The sequence below is a fragment of the Xenopus laevis genome, chromosome 3S (genome assembly GCF_017654675.1).
Source record: "Xenopus laevis strain J_2021 chromosome 3S, Xenopus_laevis_v10.1, whole genome shotgun sequence".
Lineage (NCBI taxonomy): Eukaryota > Metazoa > Chordata > Amphibia > Anura > Pipidae > Xenopus > Xenopus laevis.
In genome coordinates, this window is record NC_054376.1 from 23,246,121 (window position 1) to 23,261,391 (window position 15,271).

The window sequence follows — 15,271 nt, forward strand, 5'->3', positions numbered from 1 at the left end:
TTGTATGGTCATGAAACTCCTCGGAAACTTATAATATCCTTATATTTTACAGGAGGGGGTACTTTATTCACTATATATATAGTCCTGGTGTATATCCGCACTCTGACTTGAATGAATGGGTGCTTTATCAAAAACAAGGTAAATAATGATAAAGAATATAAGCACTCCAATATTTCTTGTTAGTGATGATTTATTCCACTGTGCATACCAACGTTTCGATACCTTGATAAAGGTCCAAACGTGGACCTAAACATTGGTATGCACAGTGGAATAAATCCTCAGTAACAAGAAATATTGGAGTGCTTATCTTCTTTATCATTTTATATATATACAGTATATATCTATCTATCTATCTATATATATATATATATATATATATATATATATATATATATATATATATATATATATATATATATATATATATATATATATAAAGTTCAAATTGGACCAGCACTCCAGTAGTATTTTAAAAATGATTTTATTAAAGCATCACTTATATTCTTCCAACGTTTTGGCCCCTCTTGGGGCCTATATATATATATATATTTCCATTTAGTAGTACAGTATGACACGGATGTTACAGCCGATAACACATATATACCCTTTACAAATAAAGGCAGAGTAAGCATATATAAAAAGTATATTTAAACATACACACCTCCATAGATGTGTTTCTATGTAAATGGTTGAGTGATTATAGGAACCCATACTCAATACAATAAGATACACACAAATCCCAAATATAGGGTATGTCTGTAGAGTTTCTGTGGCAATGCCATGGGGCTGTCAGTGTGTGAGAAGCAGGGGGCTAATTATATGGCAGGGAGGGAGCCAACCCCCACAAGGCTTGGGTGCCTCCATGCACAAGTATAGTCTGTGGGATACAGACGGCAGAGTAAATACACAACACATGCAGTGTAACCCCTTCTGTGCATTCACACACACACACAATATATGGAAATAAATCATGTATATAATGTATTTATAAAAGTATAATACAAAAGATCTTGTAGGGATTTAAATGCACATAGGAATGCAGAATAGAGCATAGACACACCATAGGACCTGACAGGGACCTGGTTCTGTTAGTATTGTGTATAGAGAGAGATTTACAAATGGCTTAAAGCAGAACTAAAAACATGCTTGGTGCCAGCGACTGCAAAAAATAGGAACTGAAGGGGGTCTTCAGAAGAAGGTATAGAAAATGGGGATGATCATCATGTCCCCAGTGAAATTGTTAAATTAAAGGGATACTGTCACGGGAAAACATGTTTTTTGAAAAGCATCAGTTAATAGTGCTGCTCCAGCAGAATTCTGCACTGAAATCCATTTTTCAAAAGAGCAAACAGATTTTGTTAAATTCAATTTTGAAATCTGACATGGGGCTAGACATATTGTCAATTTCCCAGCTGCCTCCAGTCATGTGACGTGTTTTTCCATGACAGTTTCCCTTTAATTAGAGACAGGGGTCAAGATACAGTATTACACAAGTTTTCATTCTTCTTCATCTTGGGTATTTGCTTGTTTAGAAAGGTGATCCAAATTGGGCTGAACACGGGTCAATGTGATCCTCACCTAACTAGATTGTTAACCTGCACAATATATCTCAGTCAATCCGGCTGAACAGTTAGCCCCATTCTTAGTCCAATAATTGGCTTGAAAATTAGTGTTTATGGTCTAAAACCTCCTATTTTCCATAACACTCCATAACACTAGACAAGGAGTGTGATAGGCAATTTGGGGCTTTGAAATATAAGCAGGACTACCATTAGATCAGACAGTAAGGACTCAGGTCAGGGGTCAAGTTTAAGTGAAGGGCCCATGAATGGGAAAGGGAAATTTCCCAAGAAGCAGTAGTTTTTGCAGGTCAGGGGAGTGGGCAAGTAGGCATAGGGGGCCGCCATATATATATCAGAGTACAGCATAAAAAGCCAATAAAGTGACAAGTTTTAAGAGGACACATGGCACACTGCAATTACAACAGGGACTTCCCAGTTCCCAACACCCCAAAAAACAAAGGTGACACTATCAGCTCCTGGACTATACTGCAGAATATATCTGAGGGCTTCCGACCAACACAAAAAGACCTCGCCCATAACAAATGTCCCTCTAGAAGCTTTGTAAATCGCCAAATCCCCCCTCCCTATAAGATCTCCCTGGCATCCCTACCTTGTAGGCCTGCACACTGTAGCAACTCCCCCACCTGTCAATGCCTTATATTGCATTTTCCAATATGGCTGTGTTCCGGCATTCCACCTCAAACACTCGCGTGAGCAAACAGTTCTTAAAAAATTTTAAACCCAGATGGATGGTCAGTTAGTTAACACCAACTACAAAACCATGGGGATTATTTTACTATCAGTTAAATACAATGGGTGCAGGTGTATGTGTGTATGTACTGGGGAAAACTTAAAATCAGAGTATGTAACATTGAGGTTCCACTGAATACTAAATAATAGCTTCATTATACAGGTATGGGACCTTTTATCCATGCCAGGGACCTGGTGTTTTCAGGATAACGGATCTTTCTGAAATTTGGATCTTAAGACTACTAGAAAATCGTGTAAACATTAAATAAACCCAATAGGGATTAATTATATCTTAGTTGGGATCAATTACAAGGTACTGTTTTATTACTACAGAGAAAAAGCAAATATGTTTTAAAATCCTGGATTATTTGGATAAAATAGAGTCTATGGGAGATGGCCTTTCCGAAATTCACAGCTTTCTGGATAACAGGCCCTATACCTGTATAGTGGTATGTATTATTTTAAAATATAAGCATATTATAGATGACCAAAGGTTCAGTGCCTTGGGTAGAGTGGAAGACCAAGGTGACTAAACTCCTCATAATTTTTTATAATATAGGTTATTCAGACATTGCTAGGTAACAATGTACTCCCTGTAAAATATATTAAAGAGACACTGACATTTTCTCAATAAAGTATTCCAGGGTCATTCCAGTATTGTCCTCTTTATTTGAAGTTTGACACTTTCTCTACTAACAGCTTCCAAAACAATGGTATTTTTAGGTGAAAGTAGTGGAGTCTACAACTCCTGCCACTAAAGGGGTTAAATAATAACATATTGTATATGCATGATTAAAATAGTGTAAAAGCTAGCCAAAACCTTCACAAGTTTGGCTATTCTGATAATAGCACCCAGGTCACTTATGTTCAGGTTCCTGTTAGCATCTGTACCCCCAAATGGTGATCTACAAGGAGAAAATCATCTCTGCATGTTTCTTAACTAGTAGTAGGGCACAGAGGCAATATGGGCTCGGGGGGGCGGAGGTCAGAATGTGGAATTCTGATCCTAAGAGGACTGCAAGCACAGAATTCTGAGCATGAGCTCCACTGAAGGTTCTCATCATATATGAAAAGACATTTTTTGCCCAAATTAACCAAAGAGCCTAAACTAACCCTAACTAGCCTTCTGGGCAATCTCTCAACAACTGCTTTGGGTCCCAAACTGATTGGGAAACTCTACTCTGCTTTTTTCATGGATCATTTGTAGCTGTTCACTTTTGGGAAGCAACTGTGACTTTTTAATTGGCTACATTTTAGTGTTGCCCTGTGGTGTCTTGGACCTTGGAGCCCTTCTATATAACAACCCATTAGTACCATGAACTCTGGTTATGTTCAGGGTTTACACGGGTTTTCTATTTCTTTACTGGGGCTGTTTGAGGGTTTCCTGTGAATTCAGAGGGCAGTGTCTAAATGAAAGGCCACGGTCTGCGAGTGGTCCAAGAACTGCCACTGAAGATCCCTGCCTGCTTCTAATATATGGTGGCAAAAACCCAAAAAGCTTTGTTTTTTTTATGCTTCTGGGAACCGAGAAAGCTCTATTGCTGCACACCCTGTTGGCCAAAGCACACTGCAGCTGGCCAGACTTGCCTCACAACAGAAGCCAAGTTAAAGGGATACTGTCACCGGAATTTTGTTTTTTGCAAAACACAGTTAATAGTGCTGCTCCAGCAGAATTCTGCAATGAAATCAATTTCTCAAAAGAGCAACCAGATTTTTTTTAAATTTAATTTTGACATGGGGCTAGATATATTGTCAGTTTCCCAATTGCCCCCAGTCAATGATCAGGCAAAATGACCTGAGATGGCTGCCTATACACCAATATTACAACTAAAAAAATACACTTGCTGGTTCAGGAATTAAATTTTATTTTGTAGAGTGAATTATTTGCAGTGTAAACAGTGTCATTTAGAAATAAAAACTACATCATAAAAATCATGACAGAATCCCTTAAAGGTCTCCAAGTCATCACAAAACCTCCATTAGCTAAGATCCAAATCAGTGTCTTATGCTGGCCATACAGTTGCTGACTAAGCCACTCTTGACCACCTCATCATCGGCCCATGTACCACTGAGAAAGTTTAAGGGATACCTAAAGGATTGGGTCAACCTCTTGATCAGGAGAATTGTTCCTCCAAGTGACCTTGGTTTGGGGGAAGCATAAAGTAGTCATGCATGATTGCCCTGGTCAGTCAGTGACTCTTTCCAAAAATGTATCCAGAAGACTGGACATGTTCATTGTCTTGCAACAATATGGACAATACAATAAACCTGAATGTATGTATATTTTTATATATATATATATATATATATATATATATATATATATATATATATATATATATATATATATATATATATACACATACATACATACATACATACATACATATATATATATATATAAAATACACAAAAGCCATGAATATCTTGTAAATTATATTCTTATAAACGATGACTAGTGATGTCATCAGTTATAAACGTTGAGTAGTGATGTCATTTTTGTCACACATTTTTGACTCAATAAAACTTGTGTATTATAATACAGTACCCCTTGGCCTCGTGCTTTTATATGGGCATGGAACTCCTCAGTGACTTATAATATCCTTATATTTTACAATAGGGGGTACTTTATTCACTATATAATACACACGCTAATGCACACGCGGCGATGCGTTTTCAATAGTCGCCCAAAGTTGCCTGAGGATTTTGCATTGTAGCCGATGGGGAAAAACGCAGAGGCAGTTCGGGGAGATCGTTGCTCAAAAGACGAGGTGATTAGTTGCCAGGCGACAAAATGTCCCCGAATCTCCTCATGTGGCCTTAACTTAAGGCATATAAAAGCACAAAGGACAATGTAATAACTTCTGAGTTGATTCACTGGGTAATATAATAAGGAGCAGAGTAAAGCAAAAGTACACAGAGTAACATAATAAGCCAGGGAGCGGTGCATACACTCTCAGCAATGTAAATGTACACAGGGTTATAGAATAACACTCAGCGCCACTTCATGGCTCCCACAGTAACATGAGACCAATCAAAATACAGTCGCACAAGGATATGGGCTAAAGCTGGCGATATCATATCACCTGACGAAGGGGCCTGCCCCCGAAACGTTGTGCTGTTTGACACAATAAATCTATAGGGGTATTTATATCCCCTTTTGCATTCAATTCTGTGTGCCGTTTCCTCAATTCTTCGTTTCCTAAAGCTGGCGATAAACACAAAGATTTGATCATACAATTTTTCGTTTTATATGATTTTCGGGCCGTGTGTGGAGTGTCCCGTCATTTTTCGTGCCATGACGATCATTCGATCAGACAGGTTAGAAAATTTCTATCTCTGCATGTATTGCCTATCTGATAATATCAGTGGGAGACTGTCACCAGCTTTTGTCAGACATAACTTTCGTGCGATTGCTGTCAGGGGCAGAGCATTGTTTGATCTGTTCTTTTACTACATTGCACAGCACAATAGTTTGTCCAACATTGAAGGTATTTTTGCACGTTTATGGCCAGCTAAACATTCTGAGCCAAGTACCAGGCAACAACCAACACAATTCAGGTCCTTTAGACCGATTCACAGCTCATCGACCAATGCATGGGGCCCTCCGACAGGCCTCCCTGATCAATATCTGACTGCATTGATCATTATCTGACTGCATGGCCATCTTAAGGCTTATGGCACACACTGAGGGTCATTTATCAACACTGGGCAAATTTGCCCATGAGCAGTAACCCATGGCAACCAATCAAATCGCTGCATTCATTGTTCTTCTTACAGTTGGCTTTAAAAAGCTAATCACTGATTGGTTGCTATAGGTAACGGCCCATGGGCAAATTTGCCCAGTGTTGATAAATGAGCCCCAAATATATTTATATATAATATATTGTGTTTTCTCTGCTGGCCAGTCAAAAAACACTTGGTTACATGTGTGAACTGACAGGTAGATCCCAGTCCTGTAATATCCATACAGATATGGAGTGGGGGGGGCTTAATGTTGTTTACCTCACCGGCGTAAAAAAGAAACGTGTGTCATAGGATTAACACTGTTGAAAAGCATTTTACTGTGCACAGTAGACATGTGTGGGTCACAAAAACTATGATCCACACTGAACCCTAACCGGCTCCTAGGAAACCCATACCAACCCAACCATGCATACCCTTAAAGGAGTTGTCCTTTAAACTTACTTTTAGTATGCACTAGAGAGTTATGTACTGAGACAATTTGCAATTGGTTTTCATTTTTTATTATTTGTGCTTTTCGAGTTATTTAGCTTTTATTCAACAGCTCTCCAGTTTGTAATTTCAGCAATCTGGTTGCTAGGGCCCAATTGATCCTAGCACCTACACATTGATTTGAACAAGAGACTGGAATATGAACAAGAGAGGGCCTGAATCGAAAGAATAGTAATAAAAAGTAGAAATAACAATAGATTTGTAGCCTTACAGAGCATTTGATTTTAGATGGGGTCAGTGACCCCCTATTTGAAAGCTGGAAAGAGAAGGATAAAGCAAATAAGTCAAAGCCTAAATAATAATAATGAAGACCAATTGCAAAGTTGATTACAAGTGGGCATTCTATAACATACTAAAAGTTAACTTAAAGGTGAACCACCCCTATGGTTACATACATGGAAAGAGCTGCTTGTTTGGTGAGTTGATGTGCTTCTTGCTACAACAGATTTTCAAACCTGCCCCATCGAAATCTTATGATTTTGGTCAGATATCAATTGGGTAGACTGGTTGCATGGCCCCATACGCAGGTTGATAAGCTGGAGACTAGGTCCATTGGAAGCTTTTATCGGCAGTGGCGGAACTACCGGGGGTGCGAGCGGGCCAGGGCCCGCACCCCCTCAGGGCCCCCCTTTACTTAACCCAAACATGTACCTGCTGGTGGTGTCACATAGAGGTAATGGCCTGTCTTTGTCATGAACAGGGATGACTTGCTGAAAGATGACAACACACCAGCAACCCCACCTTGTGACCTGAACCTGCTCGACCCATGGGTATTGAATATACCTGCACATCACAGGTAATGTGATACCAATTATCCAATCCGATGTGAATAATGGCCACAACACTGAAGGGCTTATACAGGCATAACAGGAGCTCAGTAACAGACCTGTGTTAAAGGGAAACTACATCCAAAAACAGTTTTGCATTATAGCATTACATTAATAATAATTATTATTACAGGCATGGGATCCGTTATGCAGAAACCTGTTGTCCAAAAAGTTCCAAATTAAAGAAAGATCATCTCTTATGGACTCCATTTTATTCAAATAATCCAATTTTTTTTAAAGTTATTTCCTTTTTTTCTGTAATAATAAAACAGTACCTTGTACTTGATCCAAACTAAGATAAAATGAATCCTTATTGGAAGCAAAATCAACCTATTGGGTTTGTTTAATGTTTACATGATTTTTTAGTAGACTAAAGGTATGAAGGTCCAAATTACGGAAAGATTTGTCCCCAGGTCCAGAGCATTCTGGATAACAGGTCCAATACCTGTATAATTATTATTATTATTGTTGTTAACATGTGCCAACATATTCCATGTCACTATACAATAAATGGGTTTATACAGTGAACATTCAGTATTTCATACATAGCAACCAATACCTGATATAAAAGGTGGAGGGCTCTTCCCAAAAGAGCTAACAAACGTCTTATTTCATTCATACGTATCGCAAAGTGGCCTAGAATTATATCATCTTTCATTGTGCAAAAGAAGAAAATACATCTATATTTTTTTTGGATCGACATCCCCTGTACAAGGAATTTCTATATAGAAAGAGTGGTAATCAAATAACGGTGCTATTTCTTGGCTGCCTGGGTAATGTGATACTGAGAATAACTACAGGACAACAAGATAATTCCTGAACACTGAAGGTCTTAGAGACGCATAAAGCACATCCTACATGCATTTTTACGCTGAGGCAAATGGAAAAATAACAAAGTATTATAAAGGCAAATTGAGGAATACAATAACAGCATTTTGCAAGTGCCCAAGGTTTAATACAATATTGTTTTATAAAAGCAGCAGAGTACAGAAACACAGAGATGACAATATCAGAGTCATGTAGGGTTACTGCTTCACTTCCTTTTTCAAAAACACCACGTTCAGTTTGATTTATCAGCTAATGCCATATCCATAAATAAGCAGTAGAACACGGATTCCCAACCAGAGGCTCGTGAGGAACATGTTACTCACCAACCCCTTGGATGTTGCTCCCATTGGCCTCAAAGCAGGGGCTTCATTTTGAATTCTAGGCTTGGAGGCAAGTTTTAGTTGCATAAAAACTAGGTGTACTGCCAAACAGAGTCTCCTGTAGGCTGCCAGTCCACATAGGGGCTATCAAATAGCCAATCACAGCACTTACTTTGCATCTCCAGGAACTTTTTTCATGTTTGCGCTGCTCCCCCACTCTTTTTACATTTGAACATGGTTTACAAGAAAAAAAGATTGGGGACCTCTGATGTAGAATATATACTAAAATAGTGTGCTTAGCGATGTCATCAATTAGAACTGATGCTTAGTGAAATCACCCTCATCATGTGACATTGCATGAAACTCTTTAGGGACTTGTAACATCTCTATTCCATGGACGTCCAACTCTATTACATGCATACCTCTCAACTGCCCCGTTTTTTACGGGACAATCCCGATTTTGACAGCTCAACCCACAGTCCCGGGTTTGTTACTGAAATGTCCCGACTTTCTCTTTGATCTATCATTTTATAAAATGAGCTCAGTAATTAGTGGGTGTGGCCACAAAAATGGGCATGGTCAAAAAAAGAAGGTATGTTACATGTAGTTGGATGATTATTTCTCATTCAGCCAAATAATGGAAAGACCCCTTATCAGTAAAACACAAGGTCAAGTTATGAAGCATTCTTCATAACAGGTCCCATGTCTGTATATTACATTTACCAGTCAGCTACAGAGGGCACCAATGTTACTACCACCATGGCTGCCACCTGCATTGCTACCAAACATGGCTGCCATCTACGCTGCTACCACCATTCATCTATATGTGGGGCACAAAAGACAGAAAACATGGCAGCTTCTCTCTTTTCGAAAAGAAAAACAAGCCCTTCCACTACACAGAAATGCATCAGAATCATTTTGGCCTGCAAAAAAATCCAAGGCCACTCACTGACTAATGAATTGAATGTCCTTGGGATTGTAGAAATTTTAGAAAGACATGGTGGGTCATTTCCAGACATGAACGTATCTTTACATGATTCATTTTCTACCGACTAGGAGGTAGAATGTTCTGCTCCCTGTTTTAACTGAGGGGAAAGTCATGTTCATCAGTACGACAGGAATTCTAGACATCCAACATGATACTAGGCAGGTTTAATGTCAATAGTACTTCCCTCCACACAAGACTTTAACAGACATTTTATGACATACATAAAAAGATGTTGATACAGAAAAATGAAGCTGCTGTTGAAAACAAGGAAGCATACCTGCTGACCCGGCCTACCCATGAAGTAGAGTCCTGCAGTGGGTTGGGTACCCACAAAAAAAGCGGGTAACCTGCTGGTTTCGGGTAGAACTTTTCTGGTGCGGGTGTAGACGCGGGTTGGCAGTTCTGCGGGTCTGGTTGTGGGCCTTCTTAAAAGCAAGTTTTACTCCTTTACGTTTATTACTAATGATGTCACCTCCGGTTTACAATGACAGCATTTCCTGTTTCTTGATGGTCAGTGGGTCACGGATCGGGTTGCAGATAAGGCACTTGCGGGTCGCGTCGGGTCGCGGTGTGGGTTGCGGGTTTCAAACATTGGTTCCGCGCAGGACTCTACCATGAAGGTCAGAGTTGCTGTACAAGGGATTGGCATGGAAGCAGGTTCTCGATAGAAGATAATGTGACAACAAAGCAGATCACATACTAGCAGTGTCCTTGAGCAAAAACTCATATCCTTTGAACCAGGGTGGCATCCAGGCCACTGTTTGGCATGATAAATATACCAGGTCAGTTATGAAGAGATATTTCCTTCTCTGACCCCCTAACTCCCTTCATATAAGAGGAACATTTGACAGCAATTGTGTTTGCTGAAGTTTCATCAGGTCAGAGAGCACAATTCTGGAGAGGCCCGCTGCCCTTGGAAAACTTATACAGTAAGTAGTGATCAGTCCAGCAAGTAAATCCTGCTATATACCACAAGAGTGAAAATACTGACTTCTGAAACTGCACTTAAAAAAGAACTAAGAAGTAGGCTAAAAATGTTGCACATTGTGTTCTGGGCACTCTTTACAAGGTCAAGGTTCTTTACAAGGTCAAAGTGACCCATGTTAAGCAGCGAAGATCTATGCTCTGAAGATGCCTCCAGTAGCTCTCCATCTTCTTTTTGGATGTTGCACGGCATATACATATAAAATATATATATATATATATATATATATATATATATATATATATATATATATATATATATATATATATATATATATATATATACATACACATACACACGTCACAAAAACAGAATACACGGTCCAAAAATCATACGAATCCTCGATTCGTACGGTCTGATCTTTGCGTCTATGGCCAGCTTAAGTAAGCCCTGTAGCAAGAGCTTCGATGACAAAAGAACCTCATTCTCAGACAACCCCTAAGCTTAGCTCCTCAGCAGCAGCCCAGAGCATACTGAGCTGTGCCGATGACACTTCAACGATGGCCTACCAAAATCCAAAATGGGGAGCAGCTGTAGATACATTTGTATACATAGATCATTGCTGTTATAGTACGGATGAACCTCTCTGCTGGTTTAGTAAGTATGGTATATAAAATACTAAATTTCTTGCCATATTCATATTTAGGCTTTAGTTCTCCTTTAAGGCAGGCTGATAACTAAGCAAATAATAGTTTGAGGGGATTGATATATGTATATTTATAACCCAAATCAATTTAGGATTGCCACCTGTCCGGATTTCACCCCAAATTAGGAAATCCGGACAGGATATTGAAGTGAATGACATGCCAATTATCCACATCAACAGTCCTGCCCTCGACATCACCCACCCCACCACCCAATGTCACCCGGCCTGCCCCCCTAAGTCACCAGCTCACCCCTCTACATCACCGGCGTGCCACCTGCCCATTTTTGGAAGGAAAAAAATGTGGCAATCCTAAATCAATTAGCAGTCTGGTCAGATCAACCTTAACAACCAAACTATAAGGCCTTTGGGAGTGTGTGGTCTCCTTCATCTTCTACTTGCGCAAAGCAAACTAGGCAAAAAAAAGCCATTCATATGTGCAGTTATATTTTACTCAATTCCAGCCACTCTTTCTGAAAGACAGTGGACACCCTGGACTGATGCCCCCATGTATGGCCTGCAAAAGATTAATGGAAGCTAAAGTCAGGCAGGTTCTTATGGGTTACTATGCAAGGGGCAATACAGTCACAGTGTGGGCTAGAGTATAAAAAGAAAGATGTGGAAGGAGCAAGTGGAGATGGAAGGCTGAAATTGAGGAAGGCATGAAAAAAAGTAGGAGGGTGGAAAATAAAATTGAGATTGAGCTAACCACACCATATTATTATAATCATTTATTTATAGAGTGTTCCTTTCATATTCAGGAGCTTTGTGCCACAGAGCAGAAACACAGCACAGAAACAGCAAAAATGGAAGGCAGGGGCTTTTTAGGAATCTAAATCAAACATCCCCCACCACACTCATCTGCCAGCAGGGATATAATATAGCTGCACCACACCAAGCCATGGAATCCCTTGACCATTATAAGCGGAATGTCTGCAATCTCACATGCCAGTGAAAAAACTCAGTTAGCCAACATTTCAGGCACACCCAATTCCAGTTCTTATACTGGCTTGGGGGTTGCAGAGGATACAGACCCAAATATACATACATTACGTCATATATATATATATATATATATATATATATATATATATATATATATATATATATATATATATATATATATATATATATGACAATGTATGTATAATTGAGTCTGTATCCTCTGCAGCCCCCAAGCCAGTATAAGAACTGGAATATATATTCCAGTGGAGGATTGTATGCAGTTTTCGTGGCGTGCGCCCAGGCAACATGAGCTGATTTATCATGAGTGCTGTGATTTTGGGGAATATATTGAATCATCAGATGTATATATGCCTTAATTCTGTTATTGCCACAATATCCAATAGAAGAGATGCATGCATTGTCTACTCACCATCAACTGGCTTCCCATACCCTTGTGCCTTCTTTTTATGAATTTCTACTGATCGCGACAAGGACCAAAATACTGATTGGACAGTGTTTCTTTGTAAGCCTGAAATGCACTCACGCATCAGCCTGCCCCCACCCATCCTCGGATGAATTGTCTTGCTTTAAACTGGTTAGGGGCCGCTGGTTTAGAGAGACGGTGACCCCACCCCCCCAGAGCTGTTTTAGAAGGTGAAAAATTAAACATTACACTTCAATTTTGTAAAAATAATAAAAAAAAAAAATAAAGGATGGAAAGTAGTCTTTATTTCTGGTGAACTATCTAAAATCAACTGTGAAAAAAGTGTTGGAAAGTGAAACAGTGTTGGAAAGTGAACAACCCCTTTAATAGTTGTGCAGTCCAATGGTCTTAGTTTCTGCATGCTTTTTTTAATGGAGTTCAGTGGGCCAGCTTTCAGTCTATAAGTACTGGGCAATGTTGTGTACAGGTAGCAGACAGGGTGTTACCTGTGTGATTTCAAAGGATAAATCTATAGCAGCACTGAACCTAAATACTACCCAGCCTCTGAGGCTACAGTTTTATTTTTCTTGTCCGGGTGGGTCGGGCCAATTTTTTTAGCTCCATCTTGCAGTACAGCAGTAAAGATTGACTGAAGTTCATCAGAGCACATGTCACATGACTGGGGGCAGCTGGGAAACTGAGAATATGTCTAGCCCCATATCAGATTTCAAAATTAAATAAAAAAATCTGTTTGCTCTTTTGAGAAATGGATTTCAGTGCAGAATTAGGATAGCACTATTAACTGATGCATTTTGAAAAATAAATTTCCCATGACAGTATCACTTTAAAAATTCACTGTCGATGATGTTAAAGGGTTAAAGCTTGTGTGTTTTTTTTAACTTTTAAAATAATTCTCTAAAAATAACTAGAATTTGTGTTTGCCAGCACAATGAGGACGGTGAGATACAACTGAAAAAGAATACAATGATGCTAATACTGTGCTTGCTGTACAAGCAGTAAAACTGGGTCAAGACACTCTCTAGGTATCTATGTGCCATCCAGGGAAACGTATGCAGATTGGCCGAAGGAGAGTTTCTCAACCTTGAGTTTATCCTATTGCTAGTCTGCGATGATATCTGTGCAAAAAAACATCAAATATCACAGAATGTAAAACATCCACTTGTCTACAAATTTACATTTAGAATACAGTATAACAGAACCTGCTGACAGGATATCTAATCTAAGCTCATTTGCCACTGCTCTACCCCACCAGCAATGAAACAGAGCAGTTGCAGGCTGGTTGCGCCTTGGTCCTGTATGAAGGCAGAGAACTGGTGGCAATAAATGAATTGTTACAGGGTTACTCCCACGTTGAAGCCAAATGATCAAATTATTAACGTCTCAATTAGCCACCGCTGCTCTGTAGCCCAATCCCACACAGCCAGTCGGCGGCCGAGAATTCCTGGAGGTGTACTCCAGCAACGGTCAGAGAGTTCCAGATTGTCTGTCTCTGAGTAAGATGCTTGCATCCACAGAGTCGTCTAATGATAGGAACGATTTAATAGGTGATATGGTGAGTCCCAAGTAAAGGCACAATGATCTTATTCACTGTGATGTGAAATGCACCCTTTATAGATTAGTACAGGTATAGGATCTGTTAACCGGAAATCCGTTATCCAGAAAGCTCAGGATTACAGAAAGGCCATCTCCCATAGACTCCATTTTATCCATATAATCTACATTTTTAAAGATTTTTTCCTTTTTCTCTGTAATAATAAAACAGTACCTTGTACTTGATCCAAATTAAGTTATAATTAATCCTTATTGAAAGCAAAACAAGCCTATTGGGTTTATTTAATGTTTGCATAATTCTCTAGTAGATTAGGGTATGAAGATCCAAATTACAGAAAGATCCGTTATCTGGAAAACCCCAGGTCCCAAGCATTCTGGAGCACAGGTCCCATACCTGTATCACCCTACTGAATTTCATTCTGTGAATGGTAGGGTTAACCAGGGGCGCTTGGCCAATGAGGCAAGTTGAGTAACTCGCCTCAGGCAGCAGCACCCCGCTAGGTACCAGTGGCGGCAAAAATGCTGCTCCTGGTACTTTAAGAGTCCAATTTCCGGTGCTCAACTATGCAGTTATGCTCTCTATGCTAGCTTCCTGGCCCTCTTCGCAGCCCTCGTGGACCCTCCCAACCAAAAAGGTGAGCGCACCAGGGAGGAGGGGGGCAGCAGCAACAACTCCAAGCTGCCTCAGGCGGTGGAGGGGCCAGGAACGCCCCTGGGGTTAAAATTGTTTGTTTGCCTTGTATGACACATTCTCCACTTTTCCCAAAGCAGTAAAGGGTTAATGACAGCATCACATAAATTATTAATTACAGTAGAACCCCCATTTTACGTTTTTCAGGAAAATGTAACACTGTATGTATAGTATATAGGTGGGACAATAAAACAGCAAGGTAAAACGAGGGGATGTAAAATTGAGTTTCCACTGTATTATTAATGTGACCATCCTGGATGCATGAAGAGTAGCAATACAGTTAAGGGGGTTAATGCAGCAATATATTTAAGGGTTAATCCCTTTGATAGGAGGAGTGCACCAGTAAAAGTGTCATGTTCAGGTGCATTCCAGGCATCAAAGGATAAAGAGACATCAAGCTATATTATTAGTATTATTATCCTTTATTTATATAGCGCCAACAGATTCCACAGCACTTTACACAGCTTATACATCATTCACATCAGTGTCAGCCCCAAGGA

The 15,271-nt window shown here is 39.6% G+C and overlaps 1 protein-coding gene across 2 annotated transcripts in view; it reads right to left on the minus strand.

The window, feature by feature from the left end:
• Positions 1-15,271, minus strand: part of LOC108712283 (serine/threonine-protein phosphatase 2B catalytic subunit gamma isoform) — a 64,636-nt gene that overhangs the window by 42,348 nt on the left and 7,017 nt on the right. The window lies entirely within an intron of this gene.